Source organism: Protopterus annectens, chromosome 1.part2, assembly GCF_019279795.1.
Source record: "Protopterus annectens isolate FY-2018-M chromosome 1.part2, PAN1.0, whole genome shotgun sequence".
Classification (NCBI taxonomy): Eukaryota; Metazoa; Chordata; order Ceratodontiformes; family Protopteridae; genus Protopterus; species Protopterus annectens.
Genome location: NC_056727.1, coordinates 1,077,483,588 through 1,077,500,491, shown reverse-complemented (window position 1 = coordinate 1,077,500,491; position 16,904 = coordinate 1,077,483,588). Strand labels below are relative to the sequence as shown.

Genomic DNA, 16,904 nt, shown 5'->3' with positions numbered 1-16,904 from the left:
GTAAAATTTTGAATATCTCTGTGGAACTTCATTATCTCTGTGATTGTACTTCATTTGTCCTACAGGTATAGTATGTATTAAGGTTTGTAGGTTCATAGGTTCAGAGATACGTACCAGGCTATTATTCTGTGGGACTCCTTAGAAGTCTAGCCATACATTCCCATGAAGTTCTTAGCCATTTTATTTTAAGTGCTAATAACTCAGAGATGAGTAGAACATTTTCATGCTGTGCCTGTCCAAAAGGGACAAGGGTGCAAAACTGAGGTGAATTTGTGGTTATCCATCCATTTGTACTGATTACATCTGAATAGTGTAAGTGAACTACTTTGCTTTAAGTGGAGAGGAAGACACATCCCAAAGAAGTGGTATTCTCTGTGATACATATCTACCCTCCAACATGATCTATTTATGTTGCAAAAGAGACTGAAATCTCTTGAGAGGGTGTTTTTGTCCCCATCAGACCTGTGACTGTGCAGTAGGACTGCCAGGATAGGGTCTGTTAAGGGTCTGTAACTGAAAGAGAGAGACTGTACCTCAATAACTTGTATGACATGTAGAAGAGGGACAAGGCTTTGAGATGGTCTGCATAGCTTTTATGACTTAGGCCCTGATTTTTTTTTAGTAAGGAAGAATTGTGGGCATTTAAGTTGTGTAAATTGTTTAGAAAGGTACATACTGAAAGGGGCATTACACTCAATGACAGGCCTGATGAGTGCAGAATACAAATGAATGATCACATCCCTGGCGTGGATGCCATACCCTTAGTAATAAGCTGTGCAATGAAAAAGGGCTTTCTTCCAGTACTAGAGATGTAGTAATCAAAGGAAAGTTTGCTATTTATATAGATTTACATGTACCAAACTACTGGATTGGTTTTCTGGGGTAGGTTGCCAAAGTGATAGTTACAAGGGACATCTTGGTTGCTGAAAGATACTATTTTACATTTTTGGCATAAGATTTTGTCCATGGATTTGACACCAGCTATTGCTTCAGGAAAGGGCCTCTTGGAGGAACTTGTTTTTCTGGGGAGTTTAGCATGGGACCAGGTTCACAGTCATCTGCAAACTTGGACAGCCATAAACCCATAACAGTAGCTTTCATCTATGAGAAGTAAATGCCAAAGAGGAGTGGCCCAAGGACTGAACCTGGGATAAACTACTAGTGACAGGTGTTTTGGAGAAGATAGAGCAGCCTATCCTAATTTCTTGGGTTCTTATTATGTGTCTATTTGTTATCCAATGAGGTACATAGGGCTTAGCATTTAGCTGGAATAGTTTATCCATGATACCTGATTATAGGATGATGTCAAACACATTTACAAGGTCTAGATATGTGGTATGTACTGATTTACCCTCATCTATTGCTTCAGTAACCTTCTCAAAGAAGTCAGCCAGGCTAAGTAGGCAGAACTGCCGTTGCCAAATCCTAAATGGCTTGGATCAAGAGCTTGTATGTTACCTTTGTCCTTATTTATTAATTCCATAATGATCCTTTCCATAGTCTTACAGATGAGGCTGACCATACTTATGGATTTATAACTTCCTGGATCCATTGACACCCCACTTTTGTGCAAAGGGATGGCAATGGTCCTCCATTCATCTGACATATATATATATATATATATATATATATATATATATATATATATATATATATATATATATATAGGTCTACTTTGTTTCATGGAATCTCATTTGACTGAATTTCATTTCACCCCAACCACATCGCTGAAAACACAAATTACTGAAAACTCATTTCATTGAATCTCATTTCACTGAACTGAAGTTAGTATATATGGCACTGTGTAGAGTACTGTAAGGCAAATAAAAGGTATATGCCCTTTCCCCACTGTAGTGCAATCCTGGAGTTAGTATATATAGTTGGGGGGTAGGGGGCATAGCTCCCCCATTGGAAGGTGTGGAGAGCTTATCCCCCACTTAGTTTGAGTACATATTGTCTTCTGGAAAGAGTTAGTCATTGGTGTTGTAAGTATGCATGTCTATGGTTTAAAATGTATTGTTTTGAAGTTTTCGTTAAATATAATATAAAACAAACTAGGTGGGGGGCTATGCCCCCCACAGTTCCCACAGTAATTTGTGTTTTCAGCAATGAAGTCGGGGTGAAATGAAATTCAGTGAAATGAGATTCCATGAAACAAAGTAGACCCATACACACACACACACACACACACACACACACACACATATATATATATATATATATATATATATATATATATATACACACACACACACACACACACACACACACACACACACACACACACACACACACACACACATATGTTGTTGTTGTGTCTTTCGGCTTTTCCCGATTAGGGGTCACCACAGCGGAACTCCGGTCCGCTAATGATTGGCAGTAGATTTTTACGTGCCGAACGAAGGCACGCCCATTCACGCATGTCTCCAGACAGAAGACGCTCTAGCTGAGAATCAAATGGGACAGCGTCTTACTGTGAGGTGACAGCACTACCGCAGCACCATCACCACAGTACAGACACACACACATATGTATATATATATATATATATATATATATATATATATATATATATATATATATATATATAAAACCCCTTTGACTGACACAAGAAGGTAAGCTAATATCTGAAGTCTATAATCTTTTGTTCTTATTGTGGCATCTTTCTTGGTGAAGGTAAAACGCTGCTCAAGGCTTAGTTCATACTTGCCTTGGACACATATTCAAAGAGCTCCATCTGGTCAGTCCTCATATAGTCCATGAAGGTACATCTCATGTAATTTACACGCACATGTACTATGACTGTGTTTGATTTGTACTTGTGGTGCAGGGACTTGTGTGCCTTTGTGATGTAGCAAATCCTGGCACCTAATAGGCAAATGACCATGACCCACTGCTTGCAGAGCCAGGTGAGTCATGCAAAAGTGTGTCCCTCAATGGAGTAGCCTGTGACTAGGATGTTGGATTGGCTGAATGTTTACTTCTTGGCTTTTGAACTGATGTCACTCTTAAATGTATGTTTCAAGGTTGATACTGCCTATGTTGTGTGTTTCTGATGTTGCTGAAGGTTCTCATTTCAAAGGCTACATTTAGGTGGCCTACATGATTTAGGTAGGTTAATTTTAAGATCTCAATGTATGTAGGTATATATGTTTGGACTGATCTTTGTGTGATAGGTTTACTGTGGTGTTGTGTGGTACTGATAACCTACTTGTTAACTGTAGTGTCTTCATGCGAGTTTTTCTCCAATAGCATTATATCAACAAAGCCACCCCATATCTGTGCAACAGATACGGGGAGGCTTTTGTTATATATCATTTTCATTGTTGCAGCAGGATTAACATGGTCATCTTTTGCCATTGCATTTAAAGTTCTGTGCAATATTATGTTATCAGAAAGGATGACTAGGGCACATTTAATTTTCCCAGCAATTTGCCTCCTTCCTCAAAATAATATGTAGAAGACCTTTGCTTAGATGTATACTTTTTCTTCCTTTGCCTGCTTCAGATTTGCTTATCAGCTCTCCATAACACCAAACGTTAAAATCGACTCTGCTAAAATTCTAAGTAGCTATCACCCCCTGAACAGAATATTATAACATGATATTCACATTAGGGTCTCGAGCATTTTAAACATTGGTTTCCATCCACCTGCATTTTAAAATATTGTACAAATATTTCCTTACCTTTTTCTGCATTAACAAATTTGTTTTCAAACGCATCTTGGTCTTCTCCAGGATTTCTGCATTCTATTGCTCTGACCAAAAAAGAAAATTTATGTATCTAGAAAAATGAAGATAAAACAGTATTTTATAGAATAAAATAAATATGCATTATTAATGTAACCTGTTTATTATATAAATATTTCTTTATGTTATTTGTATCTATATGTGTGCATTCCTGTGTTTGCTCCCTTTGCTTAGCATTTGCATTTTTGTGTCCATATTGTCAGGCTTTTGGATAAGGTTTACCAATTCTCTGGTAGAAGCAGCGTGTAATTTTAAGGTGCTCTGCTGTTTTTTGCTTAAGTGTAAGCTTGTTTGTGCCTGTTAACCTGCATTTGAAGCTGCTCACAATGCTAATATATTAGCGAGCCTTACTTGAGGCGTCTGTTAAGCAGCATTAGACGCTGCACTCAACGCTAGTGTCTTGAGGTGTTTTAATGTTTGTCGTTAACAATATTTCATGATCCTAGTGCTTCCCCATTGCCTGCTATTTATTTTTTGCTTAGTGTAAGCTTGTTTGTGTCTGTTAAGCTGCATTGAAGCTGCTCAATGCTAATATACTAGCGAGCCTTATTGAGGCATCTGTTAAGCAGCATTAGACGCTGCACTCAACGCTATTGTCTTGGCGTGTTTTAATGATTGTCGTTGATCATAGTTCATGATCCCAGTGCTTCCCCATTGCCTAGGAACAGAAATTGTTCTCTGTATACTCAGAGATTACTTTTTTCTATCTGCTAACTCAGCTCCCAGCAATAGAAATCTCAGTGACCATTGATTTCAGTTAACAGCTTAACAATGTCTTTTTCCTGTAAGGCTCCTAATACTAAAACCTTAGCGACCATTGATTTTCAACCTACTACTGCCTTATTTAACTGCCGACACACCATTCTTAGCTCTAGAATCAAAGTGACCATTTGATTCATCAGTAAACTGCATAACAATGTATTTTTACCTATAGACACATCTTTTTACCTCTAATAACCTTAGCGACCATTTATTTTTGTAACCTGCAATTGCATAACAGTGTCTTTACCTGCAGCAATGACTTTTGTCTTAGAACCATAGCAACCATTGCCTTTAAACTTGCTAGTGCATAATCAGTGTCCATTTTCCACCTAACTGAAGTCAAAATACTATTGTCTGCTGTTTTAGCAACATAGTCTCTGTAGTATTATAGGCATTGCGTTTTTGCTGACTTGTATTTATATATTGCTATTCCCTAAGGCCTGCCTCAACTGATTGTCTTTATGTGTTTAACTGAATGTAATAACTGTTTTTTTTCATGTAGTTACTGCTTTGGATTATTCTCCCACCTAGGAATATTTGTTTTAATTATTGCTATTTGCACAACACAGTCTCTGACTGCTCTAAGCACCTGTAATCATATTACCTATCAATTGTTTGCATGTTGAATTGTTGTATGAAGTTTATCATAACTTGTGGAACTTCTACTGCACAACTCTTTCCACCTTTCATTTTTCTCTACCTCTCTGCTACATTATTCTCTCTCCCTCAGACTACACTTCTATCCTTTCTCCCTGTCTTGTCTCCTCTCACTCCACACTGTAAAACTCCATCCTCTACTCTGCATTCACTACTTCCTGCACTCTCCTCCTTCTTATTTTCCCCCTACCCCATGTTTTAACTGTTTGTTTTTTTTCACTCTTCTTTTCAGCCGCTCCCCAAGGTGTTTCCCCCTTCTTCACTGCCAGACAGAATATCCCTCCTTTCAAAGAGATGATGTCCGTGGACACTCTGCTTGATCTATATTAAGTTTACTGGGACCCTATCTCCCCAAGGAGACTCAGTGTATGTAATCTGCCTTACATATGTTTTCTAGCATCTACCTAACTTGAGCAGCATTCTGCCTTGGTGCGCGTGAAAGTGGCCTACCCCTGGTCATTGCACAGGCCCCCCTCAACCCCATCCTTGGTTTACAGTCTACTCCCCAAAATTACCTCTATCTAATCTCTATAAACCTGACTTCTCTGTGGAACCTCTTCTCCTCTGAGTGCACCTCCCTCCTTTGTCCACTAGGTGGCAGCATACTCCTAATAAAAAATCCAGCAATAATTCCCTCTCCACTTACTCTCTACTAACTTACTCTGCCTAGAAAGTGTCTCTGCCCTTCACTAAGAAATCTGTAATTTTATCTCCCCACACTTATATACTTGCTTTTAGAGATTTTCCACTAACTAAACATAAAGTACTAAGTTTTTTTTACTACAAAACAAAGTTTGTAACCATATACCTGCACCCCTGCAGTAGTTCTCCTTCTCCAGCCTCAGGTCACTGATTGTTTTTTGGGCCTTCCCACCTTCTTGGTCCTTCCCGCTCCATTCACCCTGCGGGTTCACTCCGCTCCCCTACCCTGCCCCCAATTCCCACACACCCCCAGTGGTTCTAAATTTATCCCCTGCCTACTAGTCCCACTCTCTTCACCAACCAATCAGGATACACCTTTCCCCCTCCCCTTCCTCCACCCTACCTACTTCTCTCCACCACACCCCCAACACACATAATATCTCATCACCCTCTCTTTCTATCTTTTCTGTCTCCAATTACCATGCTCAGCCTTCCTACCAAAGTCCTTCTCTTCTCATCCTTCCCCTTCCTTCTATTATCTCTGTACCAAATCACCTCCTATACTGATTTCCATTTACTCACTCCTCCTTTTACTCCCCAGCACCACCTTACATCCCACTTCCACAACATCTCAGCTTCTTTAGTTCCCTCCCACCTTCTCTTTCTCTTAAAAGTAAAACTTTTCCCTATCTCAAACAATAACTACAAACTTAAACCAAATCACTACCAGTCTCTTCTATCAAAATACAAAACTAATAAATGTATCCCCAATCCCACTTTCCTTCACTTAGCTGGCGATATATACCACAATCCAGGTCCAAACTTCTCTCCTACAAATCACCCATACACCAACAACAAATCCTCATAAAAACCTCACATTCCTCACTATCAACACCCAAAGCTTAAAAAATAAATTAACCCTCTTCCATGCCTGGCTCACTCACAACTCCCCTGACATAGCAGCCATCTCTGAAACCTGGCTAAAACCTCACATTAATGACTCTGAATTCTTACCTCCAGGATTTCATTCTCTCCGATCTGACTGCCCTAATAGAAGAGGTGGTGGAGTTGCTTTAATCTACTCCAACCTCTTGACTATAACCCCATACCCTAACCCCATCCCTTTTTTTCAATAATGCTGAACTAGTAATTGGCATACTAAAAATAAACAACCACAAAAGCATCTGCATTATTTCCCTCTATATTCCTCCTGGTAACAATACCAATACACTGAAGACATCCTCTCATGGTCCTCCTCCAATATTAAGCTAGAAACCTTCATTTTGGGAGATGTAAATATTGACTGGGGAAAAATCAGTAATCCTAATCCCTCCATAACTATCAACCTATTCAACTTCACTCAACTTACTAACTCCATTACTAGATCTAACAAAACTAATCCCCCTGGCATCATACTTGATTGGATCCTAGTATCTCATCCTAACAAAGTTATAAAATCTGGTGTCACTCCTGACCCATTAGAAGACCACTTCCCTGCCTTCTCCATTCGAGCCACTCCACCTCCCCACACTCTCACCACTACATTCAAACTCGTAACCTAACTAACTTTAATCCTACTTCTTTCTCTAACTCCCTTAAGATAACTAACTGGAACTCCCTTAAAACACTGCCATTAGATGAAGCCATTGACTATTTAAATTCTACATTCATAACTGTCCTTAACTCCCTAACTCCTATAAGAAGAAAAAGAGTTAAAACAAAAACCACCCCTTGGCTTACCAATGATACAAAAAAGATTATGCTACAAAGGGATAAAACCTGGAAAGCCTACCTTAAACACAAACAGTCAGAAATCTTCCTTAAGTTTAAGCAGTTAAGAAACCTTGCCAAAAAACTAGTCATTACAGATAAAAAGTCTTACTACATCAAACTACAAGAAAACCATGCAAGAAATCCCAAACAATTCTGGAATTCTATTAATTCCCTCCTTAGGCCAGGTACAAAAAACAACCCCTGTCTTGATACCAGCAAATCTGACCCAGAAATTGCCTCACTATTCAATTCCTTCTTCACCTCTTCCATCTCTGAGCTAACCAAGACTTTCACCAACAATAACCCTCCTCCCCTCCCTGCTCAATCTTCCCTTCCCTTCTCTCCCCCTCTTTTGAACTCAAACCTGTATCCACTGACCTAATAAAGAAACTGCTCTATAAACAAAAGCCTTGCTCCAATGCCCCTGACAGCATTCCATCCTTTTTCCTAAAAATAGCTTCTGACGCCATTGCTCTGCCTATCAGCATCCTAATTAATAGGTCTCTACTTGAATCCTATGTACCTAAACTATGGCACTCTGCTTTCATTCTTCCTCTCCATAAAGGTGGCAAAAATTGTAATGTCTCCAATTTCCGCCCCATAGCTATCCTCTCCCCTATATCCAAAATCCTTGAAAAATGCATTCACCTGCAGCTCTTGCCATTCCTTACCAAGCACCATCTACTCTCTCCTACCCAACATGGCTTCCGCCCAGGACACAGTACTAACACCGCCCTTCTCTCCTTCTTGCATTCTCTCAGTTCTGCACATGACTCCGGTAACATAGTATCCTCCATTCTAATAGACTTATCCAAAGCTTTTGACACCATCTCCCACACCCACCTTCTAAACCATCTCTCTAATCTCAGCCTTAGCCAAAAAACTCTTTCCTGGTTCTCCAGCTACTTTTCTAACAGGTCCCAAGCTGTGAAATGGGGCCAAGCCACCTCTACTTTCCTTCCTACCCCTACCGGAGTACCTCAAGGTTCCATACTTGGCCCGTAACTATTCAATATCTTTATTAACGACTTCCACAAAGCCATTCCCAACACCACAATTGTGCAATACGCTGACGATTTCACTTTAATCTGCTGCGCCTCTAACCTAACAGAGCTCCAAGCTCTAACAGAAAGTGGCTTTTCAACCACTGAAAACTGGATGCTCCAAAATCACCTCTCCCTAAATGCAAACAAAACTAAGATCCTCCTTTTCTCTCCCTCTAAATCCTTATCTCTTGATAAAAACTCATTACAAATTACCAGCCTTAACAACTCCACTATCAAGATCATAACCTCCACCAAACTTCTTGGTGTTACGATTGATGACCAACTAAAATTTAATACTCATATCCAGCTAAACATCAAAAAAACACACATAAAACTTAGCTTACTGTATAGAAACAACTACTTTCTCTCTCCTTCCACCAGGCTAACCCTTGCCTCTACCTACCTCCTTCTCTCTCTACTATATGGCGCTCCTTTGCTCACTAATTTATCTTCCACACTTACCTCCAAATTGGAACAATGTTACAATAAAATCTCCAAATCTGCCACAAATGCCAAATCCTCCTCTCATCACTGCACCTCCCTTCACTTTCTAAACTGGCTTGAACTCCCCAATCAACTTGACTTTCTCCAAATCACCACAGCCCACAAATTATTGTTCCATCCTACTAACTGCCCTGCTCTTTCCAGTATTTTACAACCTTATACCCATCTTAGATCCCTTCGATCTTCTCTCCAAAACCTGATCACAGTACAAAAACCCAAGCGCCCAGCAGGTCAGCTTCTCTTATCCTTTATCCTAGCTAAAAAATGGAATGCCCTGCCCACCTCACTAAGAACCTGCAACAACCTAAATAACTTCAAAACCCAACTTCATTCTTACCTCTATCTAAATAGGATATACAACTGCACTCTTCAGCCCACACCTCTCAAGCTATCTTCCCCCTTCTCTCCAGGCTAACCTCTTTACCTTCCTAACCTCTTTTAAAATATTGATTGCACATGTAACTAAACAGTAAATTCTTGTTTTTTATACTATATGCCTGTTTTTTTTCCTCCTGAACATAATAGAAATTGTTAGTATTTTTTGCTATTTCTAGCAATTTGTTATTTGTAATGCAAACTGTGTTTGAATTTTTCATGTAATTAAAATTGTTGTTTCCTGTGGAGCTTTTCACCCCGGGCCTCCACTGAAAACGGGCCCCCAAGCCCAGTGGACCTCCCCGGTAATCAAACTTGAAATAAATAAATAAATAAAATAAATAAATATGAACAAATCCTAAACCAAGATCACTATTAATAGTTAAAGCACTTGTCTCAGGGTATTAATTTAAAATCTGGCTTTTTAAAAGAACTTATGAAACAAAAAATACACTAAAATGAATTGAAAACTCTTTATGCCCTATTAAGAAACTTACCAGATATAGATGTTCTAACTTTCTAACGCATGAAATACCTGAGTTACTAAATGAGGAAATGAACTAAATGTGTTATCAGTCCGTACTTAATTTTATTTTACCTGTAACTAAGTCTCTTCCTTCCTACTGCACACTGTGAAAAATAAAAAGTGAATCCATCCGTGCATCCATACACAACCTGTTTCCCATTTTTGTACATGAGGTCGGGGTGTCAGTTCAAGATAGTAAATATTTGCAAACATTTATTTTTCACCTTTCTTTAGAACTCTAGAAAGCCGCCTACCTTTGCAGTAGTCATGAGTGCCGGTAGATAATGGTTTTCAGTCTGAGGAGGTGTGCAGGATGAATTACTGTTGTAGCTTTGCTGCAAAGAAAACAACATGAACAGGGTTTTGAGCTAATCAAAACAAATATGGCATTCTAGCTGTCTAATTTGTACACTTGACTTAAAATGGAGGTAGAAATGCTAGAATATTGTTTTCTTCAATTGTCCCTTCCCTGGTATCTCAATACGCAATACACTCCTAAACACCACACATGACCATTTCTGGTATTACCCTGTACACTCTCTAAAATGTATACATATTATTTTACAAAGTATCTGTAATAATCTGTCCCACCTTCATAAAAAAAAATAATAAAAACAATAGGAGAGCCGAATGGGTAAGGTTCAAGCCAGGTAACAAAATAAATAGCAAAATGAAAAAAATGATTTAGGATACCGCAAAGCAATTTTGTTGACTCACACAGTTGCTAAAACAGTCAGCTGTGTGTGTGCGTGTCTGTGAATAAATTGTGTCATGGCCCTGAGTCATTTTTTTATTTCACCTACCCTAGCTTAATGCATAGTCGTTGCCCTATAGTCCAAAGATATCTTAGGTGTAACTGAATCCTGGTTAAGTCTTCACTTCCTTGATTTATAAATAATGTCCCTGGATGTTGTATTTTCAGAAACAACAGACTCCACAAGGTATCAGTGGACTTGCTTTCTTTATTAAATATCTCCTACTCCACACTCAAACACAACATCAGCTCCCTCCTGGTTGTACTAGAGATGCTTCTGTTAATTTTCCCCTGGATCATTTTACCTTTACCCAAACTCTTTTTTGGTCCCCTCAGACCTCATTTACACCAGCTCCAGCACCCCAATTCCACATTGGGTTTACCAGCGTCCATCTATCCCCAGACTTGCTCCTATGTTGATCTGATTGTGGATCTTAATGGCATTCAGGGGCTCAGCTGTCAGTGCTTCTGTGTTTTTTTATTAATTTTATGTGCCTTCCTCACTTTTTACCTTTCACTGTACTCCTCCACACTTGATAGTTGAGTCTGAGGGCAGCTGCCCTCTTTGGACCATACTTCCCCTTAAGGAGTGTCACCAGTGAGCACCTTCCAGCCAGGACTGCAGCATACTTTCCTCCTTGCTGCTCCATGAGTCATCCAAGCTGCTAATCAAACCTAATTCATCTGGGCCATAGTTAGGGCTTTATCCATCTATGTCACTGGAGTGGTTACCTTTCCCCAAATTCTTGTCCTCATTATTTCACCACTCTCACTTGACCTTAACATTCCACAATAAAGAATAGCCATCACTAAAGCATGTTTGAGAGAGTTACACCTCCTTTACCTCATACTAGCAAGGCTCTACCTCTACAGCCCCGATCTTTAAATATATTACCTTTATGTTCTGGCCATTCATTCTTTGATTCGGTATGACATAAAAATAGTATATTTAGACTTTGGAGTTGGGTGCACAGACCATCTGCAAAATCATACTTTTAAGCCTTCAGCGTTTAGTATTTGCCATTGCAGTAAAATAGTCACAAAAAATCATTAATAATAAAATAGTTACAAGAAACTGAATACCAGCCTTTGAAAATATATCCCTGGAAAGAAACCCAGATAAACAAGTTATACTGTGATATACTTACAATCCCCACAGGAATCACCAATAGTTTTATTGATTGATTGATTGCATTTGTTAACCAGGATGGTCTGATTGGGCATGGCACACTTTCAGAAGATGCCCTGGGACAGAAGCTCCACGACTACAGTTTCAGACAAACTAGAGATAGTAATTTGACAGTGTTACTGGGAAACATTAACACTGACTAGAAATCTGGCATTGATGCCAACTTATGCCCACTCACTCAACTTTATGGTCTTATACAGCAATCAATCAAACAACAAGAAAGATAAATTCACAGGTAGGAAAATCCTAGACTGCATAGTTTTTGTCCACTACTAAGCTATTTGTTCCTTCCTATGTGGGTGAAAAGGAGCTATTTTAACCCTGAAAGGTGGTTTTCCCCTCTTCAGGGGAGTCACCTTTAGTAGCACTGCTAGAATAAGGTTACCCCCCTGAAAGTGAGTGCCAAGAAGGAAGATAAGTACAAGCAAAGATGGGATTTTTTGTTTTATTTTATATGTAAGTGGAAGACATCTTTACCTGGAGGAAAGGTGTGCGATGATGTGCACCAGCTGCTGTCTGGTGACTGCAGGGTGACTAGTCATGGCAGAAATGCATACCCACATCTTAGAAAGGGCAGTTGCTGCTAGCCAATCAGCCCTCCATCCATTAGCCAGCTCCTCTGGTGACAAAGCCCACTATTTGAACCCAGGCCTTCTGGGTCACAGTCAGAGTTCCATCCTTTTTGGGCTGTGCTGTTGGCCCTCCCAAACTGAATTTGATCCTAAAAACTGCACTATAGCTGGTAGCATGTCATACTTGATCAGGGATCCTTCAACTATTTCCCTTGCATAAAAAATGTACACATACACCACACAGTAGTGCCACTTGTCAGTGATATATTAAGTATACCTTGGGACCCAGACTATTTTCACTGCATGGGGACCCCTGTCCTACACCCACTGCTGCTTATTCTCACCCCTTCTTTCAGACAGTTTTCCCATCACCCAGTCCCTCCTAGGTTGCTCCTGAAATAAGATATTTGAATCCACTTTACTTGCCAGTTAACAAAAATGAAAAATAATTCTTTGATCCCAGTCTTGAGCACACCATTACTGTTTTTTGACAAGTAGCGTATAGAGAAATACTAATAAAGTAATTTATTTGGAAGGAGAAAAGGAGCAAAGCAAGGCCCTTTGCTTTGTATACTGTCAAATGCCAGACAGCTTACCACTCTGCAAAAATAAATAAATGAATAAAAAGACAACTAATGCCAAAATATTGTCATACATTTGCACAGACTGATCACACCGTGTGCAGAGAGGAAGTTAGTACTGTAAATAATTTGTTTTGCAGACTCACAGTGACTTCCTACTTTTGCTGGTGGTGTTACAACAGATCGATCCAAATCCTCATTTTAATTAAAATAAAAAGGTTTAAAGAGACAAAAAAAGGTTAAGTAAAACCGTTCTGGTGGCATTCCCCCATTTGCTGACTGTGCCTACCTAATAAGCTGTCTTATTCCGTTGCTGAAAAAAAGGGAATCTGTTATGGATTGACTTACTTACTTTTTTTTTCTTTTCAGTCAGTCCCAACCATGTACATAGTCCACCAAATTCCACCTCTCTGCCTGCAGCAGATATTGGAGCAAGCAAAAGTAATCAATGAAAAAGCCTAATAATCACTTCCACCTGCAAGAGTGGTCAAGTCCATCAAGCAAGTGTGCTGTGCCAGATGAGCTCAGCTGAGTCGAGGAGATTGGAGGCAGAGTGACAGGAACAGGGAGAGAGTGGACTTGAGTGTTACAGGGGATTGGCATTGTTAGGTAATAAGAAAAAGAATAAGAAACTAAAAATGTCTGTTACAAGTCAAAGTGTATAAAAAATGGAACATGGCTACTACTAGGTAAGTGCCTCTCACCCACCTGCCCCCCCCCGGTGCCTCTGCAATGGAAAAAGACAAAGAGGTCAAAGGAGATGGTAGCAACATGTTAATCAGAAAGGTTATTTATGGGGATCAAAGTTTACTGGGTGGAACACTTTTTTTCATGTATGCTACTGACTGAGGCTATACTGATGTGCAGCCATTTTGGACCGCAGAAGTGCTGACCAACATGATTGCGTAATAGTCAGTCTTCCTGGGTGGGCTTGTGTCATTCTGCAACTACACTTAGCAGCAGCTGAGCATATTTATGAATGGTACATTTTAGAAGTTTTTAAATCTATTTTTTTAACAATAACTAGAACAGGAATCAGTGTCATGTACAAATGTTTATTCCCTAATCATAGAGTAAAACACTGAGCGTAGTGCAGCAATGTGGAGAGACAATGTTAAGAAAAAAGAAAATGACCCCCTTACATTACCTGCTATCCTGATCAGGCCCCTGAAGAAGTCACGTGCCCCAGGCAACCAAACGCATTTTATTGCAGTTACATTCATTAACATACTGAGACTAGTAAATGGAACTAACTATGGACACTTATTCTTGACTCTGTCATATAGCATTTCAAAAGAATTTACATCATCCAGTCTATGGCCTTACTCAACAGAAAAAGGCTATGTAAGTAACCCTCCCTAGATTACTTCATCAGCAAAATAGATAATGTTGCCACAAGATGTAGCCTGAAGATTGTAGGTCAGAGCCAAGTTTCTGATAATCCTCATGCTGTGCAAACAATTATATAATAAGGTAAAGTCTTCATCAATGAGATGTAGAAGGAGTATTATATGCTACAACAAAAACAATGCCAACACAGTGTTAATTGCTTCAGGCAAATTGTCACTTCGCTGCTCACACCAGTGCAATATTGGTAGCCAAGCCCTTGTGTATCAGCCACCCCACTTGAAACAGCCACAGATTGCTATCATTACTTCACCAATATATTCCAAGCACAATCAATCAGCTCAGTCCTGACCACTGTATGAACCACACAACCAAACCAGCTGCCATCCACTGGAACACCTTACAAGTTGCTATTATCCCAACCCCAGCAGTATGCAAGCTCCAAAGAAACTTAAAAATATGTACCAAGAGACAGTATCACACACATTATCTACAACTTAGTGCCATACCCTAACCTACTCACAGACTCTCACCATTGGAAGGTACAGGTGTCAACTGCAAGAATACAGCACACACTAGATGCCTTTAGCTTCTAGCCTTCACCTGTATTTGCATAGTTCTTGTGTCTATGAATGCTAAAGTACACAAGTACTCTGGGAAGGTTATTCACATAGACCCAGCCCATGGACTTCCACACCGGAATGTGGTGTCCCGAACCTTGCTGCTTAGGGTCCACATTGGTGATTCTAAGTAGCAAGGATGGTCTGTGAATCAGAATGGTTCTGTGAAGTATGAAGGCAGCTTTCATTCATATTATATACTTTATAAACAACTGTTAATACCCCCAAATATATTATCTTATGGTCCCTGCAAAACACACTCACACACACACACACACACACACACACACACACACACACACACACACACACACACACACACACACACACACACACACACACACACACACACACACACACACACACACACACACACACACACACACACACACACACACACACACACTTACATTTAAAATAGCAGCAGCCTGTACTGGTGGACAAGCAGTGCCCCAGATATATTGACTTCACTACAAAAGCTTCAGTGATTGGACAGAGGAACTGGGCCTAACTATGGTCTTAGCTATGCAGCTCTGCCTTGTTTCTTATTCATGTCTAATTTACATTAGAAAAGAAAAAAAATATAATGACATAATTTTTTAAAATGTTTCGAGTGATGCATAACATGAGGAGTTTCTGCCAGAGGGAAAAATCCCTACTATGTATGCAGTCTAATACCTGCTGACTGTCTGTCAGTACTAACTCATCACCACCACCTCTGCATGACCCTCAGCTAATCCCAGACAGGGAGGTATACAGGAGGTAGGGCTGTCTGTGGCTGTAGACCATCAGTGATGCGTTCCATGTCCTTCTCCACTGACCTACTCAGTGTCACACTTCATTTACTGTCCTACCCAGCTGCACTACTGGCCAATTGCTGACCTTGTCTTTGGATTCACCTGTATCATGCCCACCCCAGAAGTAAATAAAAGGATCTTTCTCAGATCATTTTCTAAATCCGAGGAGCACATGCTTTTAGAGCAGAACAAAGTAGCAGATTGCTGTGGTTTTCACAAGCTAGGACACTAAAATGTTGTTTGGGATTATCCAATGACAAACTAAGTAACTGGACACATAAATTGAGTGGCCTAAGCATAAAGGTAGTTCTCCATTTCTAGTGATAAGGGGTTCTAGTTGCCTCATGCTCCATACAAGACATCTGCAACATCTGAAAAGGTTCTACACTATCCCCTTTCTTAGTCCAATAGGCATAGTTCTGAAAATGAAAGACAACCCAAAATAACTTGAATGACCTCGATATGCTGAAAGACAATTAGCTGAGGTTCAGAAGTCCAGCACTGCCATAGCTACTCTAGTATTAGATGAAGCACTGGACTTTAATAAGAGCATGTTCTGGGGAGTGGTACTACAACTTGTTTTAGTTTGGCCAACAGCACATTTCTCAGTAGCCAATGCTGTCAATGAACATTCACTAAAATAGTTTCATCCACAAGATATGATACAGGTCAGTTTCAAGTATGAGGGGCAAATAAAAGTGTTGCTCCATTCAATAGAGCAGATGCAATTGCCATAGCATGGTACTCCAATCTGTAAATGCAGCAGTGCCAAATAAATGTTTGTATATAAAATTATATTGAGTACTATCCAAAGATAGAAAGTCACTTTAAGCTACATAACATTTAATACAAGGGGCAGGTAGGTCATGAGGTACAAAGTTGCCAAATAAGACCAACATGGCCATTAGCATGACATTTCTGAATATGTGTTACTTACTACTGCTGGCATGTGACTGCTGGCATTTTCATTACTTCCTCAAATATCTGCCAGTAACAGAGGCCACCATTATA

General features: G+C 39.7%; 1 long non-coding RNA gene across 1 annotated transcript in view; it reads right to left on the bottom strand.

The window, feature by feature from the left end:
* LOC122792234 overlaps nucleotides 1–16,904 on the bottom strand; it is a 266,453-nt gene that overhangs the window by 75,742 nt on the left and 173,807 nt on the right. The window contains exons 2-3 of the long non-coding RNA XR_006363294.1: nucleotides 10,288–10,368; nucleotides 3,686–3,782 (exon numbers count right to left, since the gene is read on the bottom strand). This is a non-coding gene — a long non-coding RNA (uncharacterized LOC122792234). The remainder of the gene's footprint in view (nucleotides 1–3,685; nucleotides 3,783–10,287; nucleotides 10,369–16,904) is intronic.